The 17,763-nt window shown below is 36.3% G+C and overlaps 1 long non-coding RNA gene across 1 annotated transcript in view; it reads right to left on the reverse strand.

Annotated features, from left to right (window-relative positions):
- Positions 1-168: 168 nt before the first annotated feature.
- The window catches only part of LOC127560326 (uncharacterized), a 94,578-nt gene continuing 76,983 nt past the window's right edge, over positions 169-17,763 (reverse strand). The window contains exon 3 of the long non-coding RNA XR_007953311.1: positions 169-256. This is a non-coding gene — a long non-coding RNA (uncharacterized LOC127560326). The remainder of the gene's footprint in view (positions 257-17,763) is intronic.

Raw genomic sequence — 17,763 nt, forward strand, 5'->3', positions numbered from 1 at the left:
GAGATATTTATTACATGACAAAGACTTTCCAGTTTTTTCATGAAATAGCTCACGACTTCAAACAAACATGACTAAACAAGGCAGAATCATAGTTGATTAGAAAGCATTCTTCCTGGATTCAGAAACTTTTAAAATCTCAGGGAAGGAAGAGGAGCAAAGTCAGAGTCTGGGGAATAAGGGGAGAAGTGTTCCAGGAGTTGGGGAGGAATTAGGGAGAGGCCAGGGAGGAACTAAAGAGGATTCAAATGGAGTCTACCTGACTAAGTCCAACTTGTCTGAAGATGTGCTAATGAAGACAATCTCAGAAATTGGCCTATCTCTATGTAACGATGGATTGTTATACATGTAACAGGATGGATGGATTAGAGTTATTGACAATGGAGGCTGAATGAGCTGATTTAGAATTCCAGCTTTCATGTCATTCCCATTTCTTTCAGTTGTTAAAGAAATCTTGAAAAGTGGGTGAAGGTCATCCTTAACCTGGAGGGGTTCTTGGAGATCAATGAAATTCTTTAGAGGCAAAATCCAGAAATAATAAGTAAGCGCCCAGAAGCTGGAAGAGGCCTGTGGGGAAGAAGGAACAGTTGGTGATACCATAAACGTATAAAATGTTACCAGGGCACAGTAGTGGAGATCAACACAGGCTAGTTCTGTCAGTACGTGATAATTTCAGTACAAAATAATTCTAGAATCTGTGTCTCCTTACTGGGACCTATTCAGATACTGGATAATATTTTGCTGGTGTCTATTCACTGCATCAATCAATTCCTCTCCCAAATAAATGTAGCCCCAAATCCTTTGAGGTAAAGGTCTCATCCTCTAAAGTTACTTCTTGCTAGGAGTGGGTCTAGAGAAAAGTCCATCCTACATAGTCCCAAATTGGAGGGGTGTTGAGGCACTAGAGGCTGGCCAAAACAGTGTCCGGTCAGTTCTGAATCTCAGGATTGTGATCCCTGAAGCTGGTCAATGCAGCATCTAGTGCTGATCATCATTTAATGGTGAATTGACCAAAACTCAGAAGAAACAACTCTAACAAACAATGGATAGTATCATAAACATTGGATAAAGAGAATGACTGGTTGAGAGAGTTTCCAATTGGAGATATTTCTCTTCATAGGGCATTCAGAAATACTTAGAGAAGGTTCATATTACAATCTTTAAGTTGACTCAAGAGTCATTCCCCACTTGTGGTAGCTTATAAGGTGGGACAAGAACTGCTAGAGAGAGAGCCTGAAAAGTAGAGCCATCATCCTTGGATGTATGGTTAAAGGGCAGAGAAGATCATTCAAGAAGTGTGAGAGAAATAGCATAAGCACATTAGGAGAGCAAAGATAGTTTACCTATCACATCTTTGGAGAAGGAAAGAATTCATCACCAAAGAAGAACTGGAGAACATTATGAAATGCAATATGAAAAATTTTGATTACATTAAATTAAAAAGGGTTTGCACACACACACACACACACACACACACACAAAGATTAAAAGGGAAACATAAAGCTGAGAGAAAAATTTTACAGTCAGTGTTTCTGATAAAGGCCTCATTTCTAAAATATATAAAGAACTCTGTCAAATTTATAAGAATGCAAATCATTCCCCAACTGAGAAATAGTAGAATGCTATGAACAAACAATTTTTCAGATGAAGAAACTACAGGTATCTATAGTCATATGAAAAAAGACTCTAAATTACTATTGATTAGAGAAATGCAAATTAAAATAACTCTGCTCATATTTCTCAGATTGGCTAAGGTGACAGGAAAAGATAATGATAAATGTTGGAGGGGATGTGGGAAAACTGGTGGTGGAAAATGGCTGGTGGAGTTGTGATATGATCCAACCATTTTGGAGAACAACTTGGAAGTATGTTAAAAGAGCTATAAAACTGTGCATACCCTTTGATCCTAGAATGCTACTACTGAGTCTGTATCCTAAGGAAATCATAAAGGAAGAAAAGAGATCTACATATGCAAGAATGTTTGTAGCAGTTCTTTTTGTTTTGGCAAAGAACTGGAAAATGAGTAGATGCCCATCAATTGGGGAGTGGCTCCATGACTTATAATATATGAAAGTAATTTCATATTGTATTTCATACAAATATATATCTCTAGTAAGATATATATCTAGTTAGTTGTTGTCCTTTGTACTTGAGGAGGATCAAAATGACATTATGATGTTAGAGTCGAGTTACAGTATGTCCAACTATGGCTGATCAAACCAATATGAGCTCAGAATGCTCTGCCACATGTTGGACACAAATAATGCATATGAACATTTGGGGTAGCTTCTCTAATTTTGCACATCTCATGTTCCTTTGGCCTAATTCAATTCTGTTTTGCTGATAGAGTACAGCACTTTTTTGATGAGGGTATACTATGCTGGACAGTCCTGTTCCATTGTCTCCCATGTCATATAATTGATTTTAAAGTTCTTAAGAGAGACCTTGAGAGTGTCCTTGTATCGCTTTTTCTGACTACCTTGTGAGTGCTTGCCCTGTGGGAGTTCTCTATGATGTGTCCAGCCCAATGGAGTTGTGCTCTCTTCAGTAGAGTTGGAATGCTTGGGGGGGGGGGGGGCAGTTAGGTGGTGCAGTGGATAGAGCACAGGTCCTGAAATCAAGAGGACCTGAGTTCAAATCTGGCCTCAAACACTTAACATTTCCTGGCTATATGACTCTGGAAAAGTCACTTACCCCCAATTGCCTCAGAAAAAATTTAAATAAATAAATAAACAAATGAGCAAACGAACAAACAAACAAATAAAAGGTATTAGAATTGGAATGCTTGACAGTTTAATTTGAGAAAGGACCTCAGTGTCTAGCATTTTAATTTGCCAGGTGATTTTCAGAATCTTCCTAGGACAATTCAAATGGAAGTGATTTGGTTTCCTGGCATGGGTTTGATGTACTTTCCAGATTGCACAGGCGTACAAACCATAACGTTGGCACAATGGCTCTGGACTCTTTCAGTTTGGTAGTTAGTCTATATATCTAGTAAAGGCAGAAGAGTAGACCAAATATTCATTTACCTAAGGACTATATATTTCAGATGGAAAACTAGTCCTTTACCTCTAGCTACATATTTTCAGATAGAAAATGGCCAGACCTTACATACTTGCTTTGTGCTCATGGCTTCTAAATTGATCACATGCTCTGAATATAGAAATTTGCTATAAGAGAAAAAAAGAAGCAACATTATTATAGCAGGACAAAGCATCCATGGTTCTGTTTGACTTCAGGTATGAAGTCAATATTTGTAGCACAAATAATGAGTAAACATGTAGTAAACATAGCCATACCATACTCCATATCCAGACCCAGGATTAATTAGGTGGAGAACATTCCTGTACAAAGGAACACAATTAGGAAATTGAGTCAGAAAGATCACACATGAAGGAAAGCTTAATGTTGAGCTTTTTGCTCAGATACACACCTCCACTCATCCTTCTGAATAGACTGTGACATTTCTCTGAAATGGTGAGTTACTGACTTAATGGTCCTTCGTTCCCACCTGAATTCAAAACTCAAAAAACAATAGTAGTTACAGTCTCGAGAAATGTATCTCAAATACCTAGTCCCACAACAGAGCTTCAGGTTCTGTTCTAAATAAGTAATAATAAGAGATTGGTTAAGGAGCAAGAACTGGAGCTCTGAGGGTATCTGGAATATAGCATGAGGTCAACAGGGTAATGGAGGGCACCTCTTTCCTACATTTACCCAGTTCTCAGACCCAAGAACACAATCTCTATTTGAAGCAGTCTCTCATATCTTCAGTAAGCCCATCTGAGCCACCTGGATAGATGTCATCCAGGCCCAAGCTCTGGATGAGACTAGTGTTCACCTAAGACCCCCTCCCCCATATCCCTAAGTAATCTTGACATCCCTGGAGTCTCATCTCCCACCCTTTCCCCACCCTATATCCTCATTCAAGACTTGCCATAGAATATCAGAGTTGGCAGGTGCCCTAAAGGTTCTAATCTCCTTATTTTACTGATGAGGAAACTGAGACCCAGCGAAGAAACAGGTCCAGAGCTACTTAGTGCCAGAGAGAGAATTAGAATCCAAGTCTTTGGACTTGAAAATCAGTCTTCCTTCCCTTACATTGAACTCTGTAAAGAGTCAGAAGGTAAAGATGAGTCTTTCAGCTTTCTATCCTGTTCACTCCTCCAAAGGATCCCCTAGTTCCTATGACTCTCAGCCCCTAGGGAGACAGGCTCCTTCCCATATGACAGCCCCCTGAAAAGTCCAGAAACTCTGCCAGAGATTCCATTTTATTGTCTATGTCTCAGACAAAGAATCTGGCCATTCACCAGAGAGAAGTTCTGACAGTGTGGGGGGAGAGAGGGAGACAATCTAGAGGTCCACTTGCTTCCATGATTGAACTTTTTATCAGGGGAAAGAATGGACATTAGAGGTTTGATGGGGTGAGGTCTTTCTGGAATCCATATAGCATGGATTTAGGAAGTAAAGGAGAGGTCAGGTCTTTGGAGTGCTGGGTCACCAATCTCTTTGGCCTTCTCCTTCCATACTGATAGGATGGGTAGAGGGAGGAAGAGGAAGGAGAAGGATGAGTTAGAGGCTGTTCATTTCAAAAGCACAAGGAAATAAACACAAATATATACAAAGATACACAAACTCACAAGAACCTCTTTTGGTAATCCAAAAAGCGCCTCATGGACTTCCAGTAGCTCCTGAGAGCCACAGGCCTGGCCTTCTTGCCAGGCCACTTGGGTCTGATAGGTGCTTTTTCCTTGAAGTCAGCTGAAACCGGCTGGTCCTGTAAGCAGGCCAGGAGGAGAAGGAAAGTCCAGCTGAGTCATCTGAGAAGAGTAGATATGGAGTAGGAAATAAACTCAATCTCTCTCTCTCTCTGTGTCTCTGTCTCTGTCTCTCTCTTTCTCTCTCCATCTCTACCTCCCTCTCTTCTCCCTCTAACTCACTTTCTCTTTCATTCATTTTCTCTCTGTGTTTCTTTAACTTTCTCTCTTAGTCTCTCTGTCTTTGTCTCTCTTTCTTTGTCACTCTCTCTGTCTGTCTCTTTCTCTCTTCAACTCTACTTCCCTCTCTCCTCCCTCTCACCTCTCACTCACTTTCTCTCTGTGTCACTTTCTCTCACTTTCTCTTTCCCTCTCTCTCTCTCTGTCTCTTTGTCTCTCTCTGTCTCTCTCTCTCTGTCTTTCTCTCTCTCTCTCTCTTTCTCTCTCTCTCTCTCTGTCTGTGTCTTTGTCTCTCTGTGACACACACACACACACACACACACACACACACACTCGGCTCATCAATCATTCTCCCACCCTGAACAGGAAAGGAAAAGGGAGGCTCTAACCAAACTGCTTGAGTCGTGTAATCTTTCCTCCAACCCAACCTACATAACGACTTCTCTTCTCCTCCCCTTCTGACTTAGCCAATGAGAACCCTGTCCTACTTGAGAGCCCTTTTACTTTTTAAAGGTAACTAGGGTGGCCCAAAAGTTTCCTGGTCTTTTTTGTATCATGGATCCCTCTGGGAATCTGGGGAAGCCTTCTTCTCAAAAGAATATTTTTCAATGCATCAAATTAAATGCAAAAGATTGCAAAGGAAATCTATCATTGAAATATGATTATCAAAATATTGTGATACAAACAAGTTCATGGACCCCAGGGTAACGATCTTGGACTAAGTTAATCTATAAGATCATAGCATATGGGAGAGAGCTTGACTTGCCCATCAGAAAAGCATGAGTTCAAATTTGACCTCAGACACTGGCAAACAGTGACTTTGGGCAAATCACTGAAGCTCTCTCAGTGTGTTTCCTCATAATAATAATAATAATAACACCTACCTTCCAGGATTGTTGTAAAAATAAAATGAAACATTTGTCCAACACTTTGCAAATTGTGAGGGCAATTCGGTGGTGCAATGGAGAGAGTATCAGGTCTGAGGTCAGGAATATTCATCTTTCTGAGTTCAAATCTGACCTCTGACACTTCCTAGCTGTGTGACCCTGGGCAAGTCACTTAATCCTGTTTGCCTCAGTTTTCTCATTTGTAAAATTAACTGGAGAAGGAAATGGCAAAGCACTCCTGTATCTTTGCCAAGAAAACCTTAAAGGGGGTGTTGAACAGTCAGACATGATTGAACAATAAATTATAAAGCACTTTATAAATACTCACAGTGTATATCAGAGTTGGGAGAGTAATAACAACTGACATTTTAAAAAGCACTTGAAGGTTTACTTAAGAGAAGGTGATAAAGGCAGTCAGTCCATAACAGAAAGAGGGCTTGGATTCCAACTCTGTTATGAAAGTGTTGAACGGCCCAGACCTTTCTGAGCCTCAGCTTCTCTTTTGGAGAATGAAGGACTTGAACCAATTTTAATGCCTTTTGAATTTGAGGAGTCCATCAATCTAATGAGATTCCTGGGCATGGACTTTTTTTTTTTTTTTGGTGATATCTGAATGGGATTTTTCCCTCTCCTCCTCTCCCTGTTTCCATCTCTGTCTCTCCCAACCCTCAGAAGACAAACCAGGATGCAGCAGAGTAAACAATCATGGGAATCTGCCCTATACCCAGTTGAATAAATAAATAAGGCATTTATTAAGTATTTTCTGTATGTAAATCAATATATTAAGCCCTGGAAATGCAAAAAGGAAAGTAAAAGAGTCCCTGCTCACCTTCTAACAGGGAAGAAAATACAAGGAGAAGATTTTCACTCCAACTCATGAAAAAGGCTCATGTTCTTTAAGCTTCAGAGGCAAGTCAGATAGATAGTAACGCCTCTTATTTAATATAATTTTCACTGATAAAATGGTAACAGTTTCTGATGTAGGATCATTTGATAATGGGGAGGCTCTTGGTGGCAAGAATTTTCTTTGGGTGTTTTTTTTAATTGCCAAGCTTCATCTTTACAGAGACTGCCTCCCAGGATGATGGCTAGGGGACCAGGCTGAAAGCTATGCTATTCCCCAAACCCTTAGAATCTCCATCCTGGTTTGTCTCCATTAGGATTTGAGGAGAGAGAGTGGCCAAGTTAGCAGAAATGGTCACACTTGCCTGGTATGTGCTGCCTCTACACTTTCCTGTGCCAGGAACAATTGATGGTGATGAGGTCCTGGGTAACTAGGTGGGGTTGGCAGAGAAAAACTGAAGTACTAATAAGCTTATTCCCTGCATGGGGCTTAGTTTTACTTTATAGTCCCACCCTCTGTGAGGGTCGTGGGTAGTCCCACATCGCTGTGTCCAGTCAGAAATCCAAGTTACATCAAAGCCCCATGGTTAAATTTTCCCTATAAATCTGTCCATTGCCCATGCCATCTTTGCTGAGTCCCTTTAGGGTTAGCCCTCTATGGCAGTCTGCCTCGTGGTGCTTTTCTCCTTACTTCTCCCCCATGCCTCATGGTGTCTTTCTCCTTATAACTAACTCACTTTTTTAGAGTGCTAACTCCTTTGATGGATTTAGCTTGCCAGTCAATGGAGTACACCTCATGGTATATTCCTTTAGTAAATTCTTCCAAGCACTTTTCCTTGGTAAACTTATAGCTCTCCCAAATCTATTTCATAATTACCAATCATAGTGTCTATTATATCTCTTCATTTTGTTTGTAACCTCTTTTCCTACATAAATCTACTTTTTGCCAAAGATATTGGGACCTTCCCTCTAAAACTGCCTACTCATATTTTTACACTCCTTATCATTTGGGGAATGGCTCTTATTCTTTTTTTTTAATTAAAACTTTTTATTTACAAAGCATAGGCATGGGTAATTTTTCCAATGTTGACCCTTGCAAAACTTTTTTTCCAAATTTCCTCCCTCCTATGACTCTTCTTATAAATTTGAATGAGTTGCTTATACATCTTAGAAATGAAAGCTTTGTCAGAAAAATTGTCAGTGAATATTTTTCCCAGTTAAGTTTTTTCTTTTAATTTTAGCTTTATTGGATTCATTTATGCAAACACTTTTTAAATTTTATGCAATCAAAATGATCAACTTTAATCTTCTAGGATCCTCTCTTTTCTTTATTTGGTAATGAACTTTTCTCCTATCCATAGATCTCTTTGTAATATTTTTTGTCACATTGCCAAAATTTATTTATGATGTGACTTTTTATTTCTAGATCACATAGCTATTTGGAGTTTCTTTCTATATAAGGTAAGGGATGTTGGTCTAAATTTAATATGGCTGCCTAAACTTTCCAGTTATTGTTGCTGTTATTCATGTGTGTCTGATTTGATGATCCCATTTGGGGTTTTCTTAGCAAAGGTACTGGAGTGCTTTACCATTTTCTTCTCTAGCTCATTTGACAGGTGAGGAATTGCAGCAAGCAGGGCTAAGTGACTTGTCCAGGATAACACAGCTACTAAATATATGAGATCAGATTCGAACACAGGAAGAAGAGTCTTCCTTATTCCAAGGTCAGTGCTCTATCTTCTGTGCCAGTTAGCTTCCCTTTATTAGTTTCCATATCTATTTGATTTCAAAATAAGAGAAAAAAAAACAGAAAAACAGACATGGAGAAAAGATGTCGCATAGTAGCAAGAACAACCAGCATCACTATGGAGAGTTCCCTATTATAATATAGTAAGGCTGAAGTTTCTAATATTGCTTAAGTTTATATCAATAGAAAAATATTTATTTTAATGTTCATTTCACACTTATGCAATTGATTTTTTAATTTTAATTTTCCCCAGTGACACATAAGAAACTTTTTTTGCTATACATGTACATTCATTTTTTAACATATTTCCTTGTGAATCATGTTGGAGGAGAAAAATCACAACAAAAAGGAAAAATCATGAAAGAAAACAAAACAAAAGAAAAAGATTTTTTTAAAAAAAGTGAACATAGCATGTGTTGATTCACAGTCTCCATAGTTCTCTCTCTGGATGTGGATAGCATTTTCCATCCACAGTTTATAAGGATTGCCTTGGATCATTAAATCACTGAAAAGAACCAAGTCTGTCATAGTTAATCATCTATACAATTTATTTTTGTAATACTAACAACACACAGAATACTATAAGATTGACCATTTCCACTCAGATATCCTTACATGAATTATCTTTGCAAATTAAGAGAATAGTTTTTCCCCCCTTATATACTGAAGAAATGGCATAGCTTTGGAGTCAGGAAAACTTGAATATATACTTCTGTAGTGTCCCTCTCTCTGAGATTTTAAGTTATAGAACTGCTGCTATCTACTCAAGGTTTTTTACTGAGAGGATCTATAAAGGAAGATACTATCTATCTTCAGAGAAAGAATGGATAACGTAAGTGTTAGTGGTATGGTTGTATGTGTGTGAAACGGTGGTCTTCTTTAGTGAAGGGTGGGGAAGAAAGGACGGAGTTACATTCTCTTCTGTATCACTACTTTCCCCATAATGTTTGTTTTTTTTTTTTAAATATATCTCAGGGCAGAATAAGAAAGAAATTTGGGGAGAATTTTGTGGGAGCTACAGAGGACACAAAGACAAGCATGTTACACAGAGACTATGACCAAATACTTAGCCCAAACTCTACACCAAGATACTGTAAAGATCCATAAAAGAAAAAAGACAAAATTAAACTTCTTTGGTATGAAGCAACAATCAAAAAATTTTTATTTGGTCTTTCCATATCATGAGTGCTCTGTACCCCTAACTCTTGAGATGTGAAACTAATAACTGTAATTTGAAACAATGGTAAATAAATAAATCAAATTAAATTTTAAAAACAGTTTCCTCACTGGAAGCTCCCTATATAAATGAAATTACATGCTCAGACAAAAAAAGAAAAAAGAAGAAAATTACATGTTAAGACAAAAAAAAGAAAAGAAAAGAAAAAAGTGAAGAAACAAGCAGAAACAGCATATTGTAATGCAAATAACAATAGACTGAATTGGGAAACTTGGGGGCTAAGCCTGACTTTACAACCTGGATATTTTGTCTCTACAATTCAGATCATTTACCTAAAAACATCAAAAATTGGAATACACTGATAAGATAATGAGAAAAATGTCTTTTATATTTGAATGGCAGGTTTCTCACCAGTTCCCTGAGGCCATACACATCATTATTCCTAACTTTAAAAAAATTATTTATTTTAAATACATATTGCTTTATGAATCATATTGGGAGAGAAAAATCAGAGCAAAAGGAAAAATCACGGGAGAGGTTAAAAAAAAAAGAAAAAAGAAGTGAACATAGCATGTTTTGATTTACATTCAGTCTCCTTCGTTCTTTTTCTGGATGCAGATGGCATTTTCTGGCCAAAGTCTATTGGATTGCTTTGGATCACTGAACCACTGAGAAGAACCAAGTCTTTCATAGTTGATCATCCCACATTCTTGCTGCTATGTGTACAATGTATTCCTGGTTCTCCTTGTTTCAGCATCAGTTCTTGTATATCTTTCCAACTCTTTCTAGAATCAGTTTGTTTGTCATTTTTTTTACATAACAATGGTATTCGATTATCTTCATATACCACAACTTCTTCAGCCTTTCCCCAATTGATGGGCATCTATTCATTTTCCAATTCTTTGCTACCACCAAAAAAGCCATCATTCCTAACTCAACAAAAATCATTGGTACCACAGGAAGGAGAGTGTAACCCAGGGAATGTCAGTGAACAATGGGAGAACCTAGGAAAACATCACTTACAGACTAGAAACATGTTTGATAGTTTCTACTCCAAAATGTACTGTATAATTAAAAGTACTATATATTCCTTTCTAAAAGAATGGTCTCTTAATGTTATTTGTGATTATGAAAAGCTTTCCCAGATATGGAGAGCTTTCCAAAAATTATGAAAGCATGAAAATGGGGAATTATGTTACCAGTCCCTTTTATTGCTACAAGGCTATTTAGAGATAACACTGATGGTAGGAGCCAAAAAAAAAAAAAAATAAAAATCTATTAGAGCATGAGAAAAACCAGCTTTATTTCACAAAAATTATTCATCTTCCTTGCTTAGTGAAATACTTGGATCAATTTCTTCAATGTGGCTATTCCCTGTAACAAAATTACTCATTCTGAGTTACTCTTACCTATATTCTCCTTTAAATTCTCTATTAAAAAATCCCAATCGATATGCTGGGAGCATTCCAGATTTTTAAAAAGAACACTCAGGAGACAGAATGGTACAATGGGCAGCTTCAGACACATGATACTTACTTAGTACTAGCGGACCTTGGCCAGGATGTAAGCTCTGCTTATTCCTGGTTATTTCTCTAATTTTTTATTATAGCTTTTTATTGACAAAACATATGCATGGGTAATTTTTTAATATGGACCCTTGCAAATACTTCTGTTCCAACTTTTCCCTTCCTTCCCTGCACTCCCTCCCCTAGATGGCAGATAGTCCCATACATGTTAAATGTGCTAAAGTATATGTTAAATAAAGTATATGCATACATATTTATACAGTTGTCTTGCTGCACAAGAAAAATCACATTTAGAAAGAAGGTAAAAATAATCTGGGAAGCAAAACAAAAATGCAAACAAACAATAACAAGAATGGAAATGTTACGCTGTGGTCCACACTCATTTCCCAGTGTTTCTTCTCTGGATGTAGCTGGTTCTGTTTATTAATGATCAATTAGAACCGAATTGGATCCTCTCATTGTTAAACAGAATCACTTCCATCAGAATTGATTATAGTATTGTTGTTGAAGTATATAATGATCTCCTGGTTCTGCTCATTTCACTTAGCATCAATTCATGTAAGTCTCTCCAGGACTCTCTGAAATCATCCTGCTGGTCATTTCTTACAGAACAATAATATTCCACAACATTTCTATAACACAATTTATTCAGCCATTCTCCAATTAATGGGCATCCATTCATTTTCCAGTTTCTGGCCACTCCAAAGAGGGCTGCCACAAACATTTTGGCACATACAAGTCCCTTTCCCTTCTTTAGTAGCTTTTTTTTTTTAATTTTTATTTAATAATTACTTTATATTGACAGAATCCATGCCAGGGTAATTTTTTTTTACAACATTATCCCTAGCACTCGTTTCTGTTCTGATTTTTTCCCCTCCCTCCCTCCACCCCCTCCCCTAGATGGCAAGCAGTCCTTTATATGTTGGATATGTTGCAGTATATCCTAGATACAATATATGTTTGCAGAACCAAACAGTTCTCTTGTTGCATAGGGAGAATTGGATTCAGAAGGTATAAATAACCCGGGAAGAAAAACAAAAATGCAGATAGTTCACATTCGTTTCCCAGTGTTCTTTCTTTGGGTATAGCTGCTTTTGTCCGTCATTTATCAATTGAAACTCAGGTCTCTTTCTCAAAGAAATCCACTTCCATCAAAATATGTCCTCATACAATATCGTTGTCGAAGTGTATAATGATCTCCTGGTTCTGCTCATTTCACTTAGCATCAGTTCATGTAAGTCTCGCCAGTCCTCTCTGTATTCATCCTGCTGGTCATTTCTTACAGAACAATAATATTCCATAACATTCATATACCACAATTTACCCAGCCATTCTCCAATTGATGGGCATCCATTCATTTTCCAGTTTCTAGCCACTACAAATAGGGCTGCTACAAACATTTTGGCACATACAGGTCTCTTTCCCTTCTTTAGTATTTCTTTGGGATATAAGCCCAATAGAAACACTGCTGGATCAAAGTGTATGCACAGTTTGATAATTTTTGGGGCATAATTCCAAATTGCTCTCCAGAATAGTTGGATTCATTCACAACTCCACCAACAATGCATCAATGTCCCAGTTTTCCCACATTCCCTCCAACATTCATCATTTTTTTTTCCTGTCATCTTAGCCAATCTGACAGTTGTGTAGTGGTATCTCAGAGTTGTCTTAATTTACATTTCTCTGATTAATAATGACTTGGAGCATCTTTTCATATGGCTAGAAATAGTTTCAATTTCTTTTTTTTTGTGTGTGATTTCTTTTTTTTTTTTAATTTTTATTTAATAATTACTTTATATTGACAGAATCCATACCAGGGTAATTTAGTTTCAATTTCTTCATCTGAGAATTGTCTGTTCATATCCTTTGACCATTTATCAATTGGAGAATGGCTTGATTTCTTATAAATTAGAGTCAATTCTCTCTATATTTTGGAAATAAGGCCTTTATCAACCTTTAACTGTAAAAATGTTTTCCAAGTTTGTTGTTTCCCTTCTAATCTTGTCTGCATTAATTGTGTTTGTACAAAGGCTTTTTAATTTGATGTAATTAAAATTTTCTATTTTGTGATCAATAATGATCTCTAGTTCTGCTTTGGTCACAAATTCCTTCCTCCTCCACAAGTCTGAGAGCTGAACTATCCTGTGTTCCTCTGATTTATTTATGATCTCATTTTTATGCCTAAATCATGGACCCATTTTGATCTTATCTTGGTATATGGTGTTAAGTGTGTGTCCATGCCTAATTTTTGTCATACTAATTTCCAGTTTTCCCAGCAGTTTTTGTCAAATAATGAATTCTTATCCCAAAAGTTGGGATCTTTGGGTTTATCAAACAGATTGCTGTAGTTATTGACTCTTTTGTCCTGTGAACCTAACCTATTCCACTGATCAATTAATCTATTTCTTAGCCAATACCAAATGGTTTTGGTGACTGCTGCTTTATAATATAGTTTTAGATCAGAATTTTCATTAATTCCTTTGAAATTCTTGACTATATTCTTCCATATGAGTTTTGTTGTTATTTTTTCTAGGTCATTAAAATAGTTTCTTGGGAATCTGATTGGTATAGTACTAAATAAATTGACTAGTTTAGGGAGATTATCATCTTTATTATATTCACTTGGCCTATCTAAGAGCACTTAATATTTTTCCAATTATTTAAATCTGACTTTATTTGTGTGGAAAGTGTTTTGTAATTTTGCTCATATAATTCCTGATTTTCCTTTGGTAGATAGATTCCCAAATATGTTATGCTATCGACAGTTATTTTGAATGGAATTTCTCTTTGTATCTCTTACTGTTGGATTTTGTGGTGATGTATAAAAATGCTGAGGATTTATGTGGATTTATTTTGTATCTTGCAACTTTGCTAAAGTTGTGAATTATTTCTAATAGCTTTTTAGTAGCATCTCTAGGGTTCTCTAAGTATACTATCATATCATCTGCAAAGAGTGATAATTTAGTTCCCTCATTACCTACTCTAATTCCTTTAATCTCTTTCTCAACTCTTACTGCTGAGGCTAGCATTTCTAATACAATATTGAATAATAACGGTGATAGTGGGCAACCTTGTTTCACTCCTGATCTTACTGGGAAAGGTTCTAGTTAATCCCCATTACATATGATACTTACTGGTGGTTTAAAATATATGCTCCTGACTATTTTAAAGAAAAGTCCATTTATTCCTATACTCTCAAGTGTTCTTATTAGAAATGGATGTTGGATTTTATCAAATACTTTTTCTGCATCTATTGAGATGATCATATGGTTTTTGTTATTTTGCTTATTGATATAGTCAATTATGCTAATAGTTTTCCTAATATTGAACCAGCCCTGCATTCCCGGTATAAATCCTACTTGGTCATAGTGTATTATTCTGGGTATGATTTTCTGTAATCTTTTTGCTAATGTTTTATTTAAGATTTTAGCATCAATATTCATTAGGGAGATTGGTCTATAATTTTCTTTCTCTGTTTTCAACCTACTTGGTTTAGGTATCAGTACCACGTCTGTGTCATAAAAGGAATTTGGTAGGACTTCTTCAATCACTGTTTTTTCAAATAATTTATATAGCATTGGAGATAATTGTTCTTTAAATGTTTGGTAGAATTCACATGTAAATCCATGTGGTCCTGGGGATTTTTTCTTAGGAAGTTGATTAATAGCTTATTCTATTTCTTTTTCTAAGATGGGACTGTTTAACCAATTTACTTCTTCCTCTGTTAATCTGGGCAAGCTATATTTTTGGAGGTATTCTTCCATTTCTTTTAAGTTATCTGATTATCTGAGGGACGTGGCCCTCTTCAACAATGAGATGAACAATGATGACCTCCAATAGAGTAGTAATGAATTGAACCAGCTACACCTAGCGAAAGAACTCTGGGAGAGGACTATGAAGCACTACATAGAATTCCCAATCCCTCTATTTTTGTCCACCTGAATTTTTTATTTCCCTCACAGGATAATTGTACACTATTTCAAAGTCTGATTCTTTTTGTACAGCAAAATAACTGTACAGACATGTATACATATATGGTATTTAATTTATACTTTAACATATTTAACATGTATTGATCAACCTGCCATTTGGGGGAGGGGAGAGGGAAAGGAGGGGAAAAATTGGAACAAAAGGTTTTGCAATTGTCAATTCTGAAAAATTACCCATGCATATATCTTGTAAATAAAAAACTATAATAAAAAAAGGAAAAAAAAAGTTATCGAATTTATTGGCATAAAGTTGGGCAAAGTAACTCCTAATTATTGTTCTAATTTCCTCTTCTTTAGTGGCAAGCTCTCCCTTTTCATTTTTAAGACTAACAATTTGATTTTCCTCTTTCCTTTTTTAAATCAGATTTACCAAGGGTTTGTCTATTTTGTTGGTTTTTTCATAGAACCAACTTTTAGTTTTATTAATTAATTCAATAGTTTTTTTACTTACAATTTTATTAATCTCTCCTTTTATTTTTAGAATTTCAAGTTTAGTGTTTGACTGGGGGGTTTAAATTTGTTCCTTTTCTAACATTTTTAGTTGCAAGCCCAATTCATTGACCTTCTCTTTCTCTATTTTATGCAAGTAGGCCTCTAGAGATATAAAATTTTCCCTTATTACCACTTCGGCTGCATCCCACACATTTTGGTATGATGTCTCATTATTGTCATTTTCTTGGGTGAAGTTATTAATTATGTCTATGATTTGCTGTTTCACCCAATCCTTCTTTAGTATGAAATTATTTAGTTTCCAATTATTTTTTGGTCTATTTTCCCCTGGTTTTTTATTGAATGTAATTTTCATTGCATCATGATCTGAAAAGGATCCATTTACTGTTTCTGTCTTACTGCAATTTTTGTATAGGTTCCATGAACTGCTGAGAAGAAAGTGTAATCTTTTCTGTCTCCATTTAGTTTTCTCCAGAGATCTATCATATCTAACTTTTCTAGTATTCTATTTACTTCTTTGACTTCTTTCTTATTTATTTTGTGCTTTGATTTATCTAATTCTGAGAGTGCAAGGTTGAGATCTCCCACTATTATGATTTTGCTATTTCTTCTTACATCTCTCTTAATTTCTCTTTTAAGAATTTAGATGCTACACCACTTGATGCATATCTGTCTAATATTGATATTGCTTCATTATCTATGCTACCCTTTAGCAAGACATAGTGCCCTTCCTTATCTCTTTTAATTAGATCAATTTTTGCTTTTGCTTGATCTGAGATAAGAATGGCTACCCCTGCTTTTTTGACTTCACCTGAAGCATAGTAGATTCTGCTCCAACCTTTTATCTTTACTTGTATGTATCGCCCTGCTTCAGATGTATTTCCTATAAACAACCTATTGTAGGATTTTGGTTTTTAATCCAGTCTGCTAACCACTTCCTCTTTCTGGGGAGTTTACCCCATTCACATTTATGGTTAAAATGACCAATTCTGTATTACTTGCTATCTTGTTAACCCCTGCTTATGCTTTTCTCCTTTTCTCCCCCCTTATCCCCCTCCCCAGTATTAAACTTGTGAGCACCACTTGCTTCTCACAGCCCTCCCTTTTTAGTATCCCTCCCCCCACTTTAGAATTCCTCCCCTCCCCCATCTTACCCCTTTTCCTCACAATTTCTTATTCCCTTACACTTACTTTACTCCTTCCCTTTTCACTTTCCCTCTCGCACTTTTCAATGAGGTGGAAGAAGTTTCACCATAAATCGAATATGTCTAATATTTTTCTCATTAAGCCAATTCTAAAGAGAATATGATACACACTATGTTCATCCCCCTCCATTCTTTCTCTCAGATATAATAGATTTCCTTTGTCTCTTCGTGAGATGTAGTACCCCCACTTTACCCTTTTTCTGGTACAATTTTCTTTCCACCTCTAGTTTCTAGAACAAATTATACATGTGTTCTTTATATATCTTTATAGCAGAAATATAGTTGCCAAGATTTCTTTTTACCTTTTTAGGTTTCTCTTGAGTTCTATTATTTGGAGATCAAACTTTTTGTTTAGTTCTGGTCTTTTCATCAGAAATAGATGAAATTCATTTATTGCATTGATTGTCCATCTTTTTCCCTGGAAAGCATGCTCTTTTTGGCTAGGTAAGTTATTTTTGGCTGCATACCAAGTTCCTTAGCTTTTCAGAATATCAGATTCCAGGCCCTATGATCCTTTAATGTGAATGCTGCTCAGATCCTGGGTGATCCTTATTGTGAATTGATTTTTTTCTCGCAGCTTGTCATATTTTTCCTTGGTTTGATAGTTCTGGAATTTAGCCACTATATTTCTGGGAGTTTTGATTTTAGGGTCCCTTTCAGTAGGGGATCGATGAATTCTTTCAATGCCTATTTTACCCTCTGTTTCTTTAACTTCTGGACAATTCTCTTTGATAATTTCCTGGAAAATAGTGTCCAGGCTCTTTTTTTCATTATATTTTTCAGGGAGTGCATTAATTCTCAGATTGTCTATCCTAGATCTATTTTCCAGGTCTGTTGTATTCTCAAGAAAGTATTTGACATTTTCCCCTATTACTTCATTTTTTTTAGTTTTGCTTGACTGATTCTTGGTGTCTCCTCGAGTCATTTAATTCCATTTGTTCAGTTCTGATTTTCAATGAATTATGTCCTTCACTCACTTTTTAAGTATATTTTTCTAATTGTCCA

This window comes from Antechinus flavipes, chromosome 4 (genome assembly GCF_016432865.1).
Source record: "Antechinus flavipes isolate AdamAnt ecotype Samford, QLD, Australia chromosome 4, AdamAnt_v2, whole genome shotgun sequence".
In the NCBI taxonomy this organism is placed as follows: domain Eukaryota; kingdom Metazoa; phylum Chordata; class Mammalia; order Dasyuromorphia; family Dasyuridae; genus Antechinus; species Antechinus flavipes.